Below are 5,668 nucleotides of genomic sequence, written 5' to 3'. Positions count from 1 at the left end.
GCTCCCAGATGCTGGGCTGGGTTTAAATGTAGCAGAAGAGGCGCCAGGGTGGGGTCACAGTTTCCACCTGCCATAGCCCAGGTTGTTGGATTTTGGGGGTCTTTGAGCCTGTTCGGTCCTCAGTCTCCTCTCCTGGAAAATGGGCCTGATGATCCATGCCCTGCCTTCTACGGAAGGGACAGAGCTTTCCTGAGATGCCAGTAGAGGTGCAGACCAGGTGATGGTGATGGGGTTGGCCAGCAGAGCGTGCAGCATCTCCCTGGATCACTGGGTCCTCGGGCTCCTGCTCTCCACCTACCCTGAGCTCAGGGCTGCTTCCAGGCCCGAGGAGGAAGACAGAGCTCTGGGCTGTCCTTCCACGGCCCCTAGCTCAACACAGTCCCTCAGAGCTCGTGCCCCCACACCCATACCTGGTGGGGGCCCAGCCAGCCTTGTGGGGTAAAGGCCGACCACTTCCTTATTTTTTCTGGTATCTTTAAATAACTGTGGTAAAATATACGTAACATAAAACTTACCATCTTAACCATGTTAAAGCGTACAGTTCCGTGGCACTAAGCGCATTCATGATGCTGCACAAGCATCACCCTTATCCAGCCCCAGAACTTCTTCATCTTCCAAACAGAAACTCTACCCATTAGACAATACTTCCCATTCTCCCTCCCTCCCCGAGCCCCTGGTAACCTCTGTTCTACTTTCGGTCTGTATGAATTTGCCTACTTGAGGTAACTGACGTATGTGGAATTAGGCAGTATTTATCCTTTAGTGTCTGGCTTACTTCACTTAGGAGATTCAGATAGCCTCTTTTAACAGATGAGTAAAGTTAGACACAGAGAGACCACAGGGCTTGCCCAAGCTGTGCCCTATCCCATATCCTTTCCGCCTCCTCTTTCCTGTTCCTCTCCTTCCTTGTCAGTGTCCCAGTTTGTGTGGCATGCCCACATTTCACGGAGGAAGAGAAACTATGAGCTCTGAGGGTTGAGAGACTACAAGTGCAGTGCTCACATAGTCAGGGCAGCCTCCCAGCTCTGCCCAGGGCAGGGTCAGGGGCTGGTTCAGTCCCAGGGTTTGATGGAGAACATGCCAGGGACTGCCATGTCTCTGTGCAGGTCCCCAGCATCTCTTTTCTGAGACCAACCTGGTGACCAGACCCTGTGGGTTGCCTTGGGCTGTGCTGACATCACCCCTCCCTGGGGCTCTCTGGGTAAGGGAGGGGACAGGCAAGCAAAGAGACATGGCCTGAGGGGCCGCCTGAGGCAAAGAAGAGCCTGATCTGGGGCTCTGGCCTCCTGGTGACCCACACTGCCTGACAGTCCCCTCCTCCTGGCCCTCAAACTCAGCATGTGTGTGCTTGGAGAGAGCCAGGGTGGCTGGAAAGCTTTTAAGAATTGGGAAATACATTTATTGTGCTCTCACTGTGAGCTTGGGGACATAAGCAAGTGAGGCATATGAGGAAAGGGAAGGTAGAAAGACTTTCCCTAGGCCCCATTCACCTCCTTAGTCTAACACTTAAGGCCTTTTGTGATTTGACCCCACCCATGTGTCCATCTACAACTCCTGCTATTCACTGATCATTCCATAGATTCATACATTCGTTCATTCAGCAAGTGTTGACTGATGATGGCTACACCCAGGCACAGCATCAGACCTTGGGGCCATGGCCACAGCTGGGCAGAAGACAAACATGCCATTCTCGCCTAGAGTTCCTGAGCATGTGGTCCAATGGCAAAACCCAACATTAAGCAAACAGGTGACATGTAACCTCAGGCAGTGCCCAGGGCTTTGAGGGAGAAGGCAGGGCTTTGTGAAGTCTAAGAAACAAGCTGGATTAAGATCGGGAGATGAAAGGGGGCTTCCTTAAGAGGATGCTGAGCAGAGAGATGGATGGACCAGCCAGGCTAAGAGCTTCAGGAAGCGTGTCCTAGGCAGAGGGAACAGCATGTGAAGTGGTCCAGAGGTGCAAAAGCGCTTGATGGGGAACCTAGATGAGGTGATGGAGCAGCAGTCATAGAGAGTGAGAGTGTGTTGGGGGGACAACAGGGCTGGGGCCTGAACACTCAGGACTCACCACGGAGGACAGCTTACACAGGGTGACTAGAAGAGTTAGGAGGGGACAAGGAAAAGAGATTCTGGGTCTCTCCCGTTGGCCAAATCCAGCTGGAGCCCAAATGATGTTGGATCCCAGAAAACAAGGCCTTGTGACCTTGAACAAGTCTCAATCTCTGAGCCTCGATTGCTTCATCTATTAAAAGGGTCTTTTAAGACCTGCATTGTGGGCAGAGGCCTGGAGGGGGAGTGAGGCCGGAGATTATCCAGGAGGGTCTTTCTAGGGGGTCCTCAGAATGAGTCCCATGGTCTCCCAGCCTGCCTCACACCGGCTTCCTGGGGCTGTTAGGGGATCCATACTCCTTTGCCCCGGAGCCCTGGGAGATGCTGCTGCCTGGATTCTGAAAAGGTTCACAGTTCCTGGGCCAGCCCTATCCTGCTGTGGGTTGAGGCTACACTGCCACACCTCAGACTGGCCCTAGGTACCGATTACTTGTAGTCATTTCCGGGTACATCCTTGCCCATATGTGAAGAGGAGGACCGGAGGAACCCGGAGAGGGGCGGGGAGGAGGAGCCTGCCAGTGAGAAGTGGGCCATGAGCAGCATGAGGGGGTCTTCAGGATGCTGTGACAGGCTGATGGGAGGCACGGCTGCCCCATCCCTTCCTCTGGCTACACTGTCACATACCCCTGCCGCCCCTCCTACTTGGAGGAAAGAGACTTGGGGGGTGGGCGGCCAGGTGCCCGGGGAGGGGCTTAGGGGAGAAGAAGAGGAGGGGATGGTGACTGAGAAGAGGCTGGGAGAAGGTGGGGGAGAAAAGAACAGAAATTGAGAGCAGGCAAGAGCGTTAGTGAGCCGGCAGTGACAATCAGAAAAAGGACGGTTCGCTGAAACTTCCGTGTGTCTGTCTGCTTCACACACAAATCTCACAACGCCTCCAGTGCCAGTATTATTCCTGAAGTTCAGTTTTGTAAATGTTTGCGTTTTATTTAACCTTATTCGTTGGAATTGCTAATGTATTTATATATTTCAATATTTAAAAGATAAATGTGTGCAGTGCTGGGTCTCAGTCTTTTCGGCTCTCCTACCTTCCCTCCCCCGTCCTCTGTCACGAGACAGCCAGCTACGCCTGCGACTTCGCTTCCCTTCCAGGGTGTCTGTGCAGAGACAAGCAAACATGTAGAGGAAAGCAAATTTATACAAATGCATTTGCCCCTTTTTAACCCACTGAAGGGTGGCATTCCATCACTGGGGTCTTCAATGTTTTTTTTCTCACTTAAATCTACACCGGAGGCCACTACTAAAGCTCCGAGAGGTTAAGACACTCACCTAGGGTCACACAGCAGAGACACAGAAATGGGCCTAGATAGCGGTAAACTAGCGGGGTGGAGGGGGACAGGAGAGAGGACCAGTTTCCGGAAAGAGACTCGGGAGGCGGAGGGGAGCTCTCCGGGAGGGGTTGGGGGGAGGCGGGCGGAGGCGCGAGACGGGGGAGGGGTGGACAGCCGAGCGCGGAGGCGCTAGCCGCTGAGGGAGAGGCAGCGGCGGCGGCGCTGGCGCGGGCGAGGCTCCGTCTCCCGCCGCCTCCGCTCTGGCGGGTGCGGGGGGTGCGGATGGGGGCGCCTTCCTGGATGTCCTCCTCTGCCCCTTTCCAAGTTTCCCTCTATGTGCCGGTTGGGTCCCCGCCCGCTCCCTTCACTCGCTGTCTCTCAATCAGGCCTGGAAACGGGGCGGAGAGCAATTTGGTTCTAGTCTTGCTCCTGACCTAGGACGAACCACCTGTAAAATGGGTGTGTGACGTGGTGGTGGTGGTGGTGGGGAAAGGCAGTAAGGGGATGACGGAAAGCGGACGTTCAAGGGCTACTCTTGGCACGGCCGCCCAACTCGGTGTCCATCCCCCGCCTCCCCCAGTGCACTCGCGCTCTTCCCACCCCACCCCCCACTCCTCTACTCCCCTGGCTTGGAGGAGGGGCGGTCCCCGAGTGTAGGGGACCGTGCTGGCTCCCTGCCTCCCACCCCGAGATCGCTTCCCAGCTGTTCTCTGGTCGATGCTGCGAGTCGGTTCCAGGCGCGCCTGGGCAGGTCGCTGAGCTGAGATTTAACGCGTCGCTGAGCTTTAATGAAGGCCCCCTCGGCATCCGGCTGACAAGCACCCAGCCTGGGGTGCCCGGCTCCCTGCCGGGCCTTCCCTGTGCCGCCTGGTCCTGGAGCGCTGCCGTCACTGGCACTGGGTTCGAATGCCGACAGCCGCTTCACCCTGCTTGATCTGCTGTGAGAGATGCCCCCCTGAGCCTCACTTTGCTACTCTCTAAGGGTTGGCGAGTGCAGGGTGGGGGGTTGGAAGGTGGAGAATAAGAGAACTGAACCCCTCTGAGATGTTTGAAAGTATAGAAAAACCCATGCAGTTTGCTTAGCTTGGTGCCTGGACTTAGTAAATGCTCAATAAATGTCTGCCAGGATGGTGATGATGATGATGATTCCAGCTGGCCTGACTGGAGGATTCTGGAGCCAGAATGGACTTTGGAGAGACCTCATGCGAATCTCCAGCCCCCTCTACATTCAGAGGTGGCAGAGTGACTTGCTCAAGGTCACAACATTGGAGAGGAAACATGGTTCCAAGTGGAAATTTGAGATTTCTCAGCTCTGGACCGCTCAGCAACACTTCCTCTCCTTGGCAGTAGATGCCACATCCGAGCTTGCCTTCACTCTGTCTTTTCCACCTTCTTTGATGTGTCTAAACTGGAAGGGCTGTTAGGTCATGTGGCCTAACCGTCTAGTTTGCTGTGTGACCCTGAGCTAGACACTTACCCTCTCTGGGCCCACATTCACACCTGTCAACCGAGGGGGCTGCACTAGCCTGGCAGTTCCCAGATCCCCCAGCAGCACATTAGAGTTGGAGAACTTTTCAAAAAATGTCAGCTCCTAGACCCCTTTTCAGACCTGGTGAGCCAGCACCTCCAGGATCTCAGGTAGCTAATTTGCAGCCAGCTGAGTCCTGGTCCCCAACCTGTGCCTGGGAGGCACAGACCAAAGAAATTTCTTGACTCTGAGTCCCTCCCCAGACCCTCCTTGGGACAGATGAGAATCCTGAGACCCAGAGAGAGGAGGTCAACTGCCTCCTTCCCAGTCTCCTCTCTCACTGGGTCCAGCCTTCTGTCCTTTCTCTTGGGCTGAGCTGAAGCATCTAAGGACCAGACTGACCTGGGGGGAGGGGAGGGAACACCTTCCTCCCTCTCCTCTCTGCCTGTGGCTGACCCTCCCTGTGCCCTTGTTGTCTGGTTCTGACCTCAGGGCTGGGGGCCCTGCCTCACTTTTCGGCAGAACCCATAATTGTAGGAATCTCTTGGGTGGTACCTGAAAAGGACAGAAGTGGCCCTGGTGGGGGAGGGGGAAGACAGGCCTGCAGGAAGTAGACTCATGTGTCTGTGGCCTTGAGGAGCTTGTGTTCTGGTACTGGCTCCTCTTAGGAGGAATGGTTTGGGAGAGGCACTGATTGAAATGTACTTTTCGTTTCAGGAAATTAAAGTCCTCAATTTGAGAGCATGGCGGCAATTAGCGTTTAATCATAGGAGGGTAGAGCGTAGGGAACCGTTCCCAGCACATGGATGGGTGGGCTGATTATCAG

This window comes from Camelus bactrianus, chromosome 12, assembly GCF_048773025.1.
Source record: "Camelus bactrianus isolate YW-2024 breed Bactrian camel chromosome 12, ASM4877302v1, whole genome shotgun sequence".
Classification (NCBI taxonomy): domain Eukaryota; kingdom Metazoa; phylum Chordata; class Mammalia; order Artiodactyla; family Camelidae; genus Camelus; species Camelus bactrianus.
The sequence above is the reverse complement of the archived record's forward strand: the minus strand, read 5'-3'. Positions refer to the sequence as shown.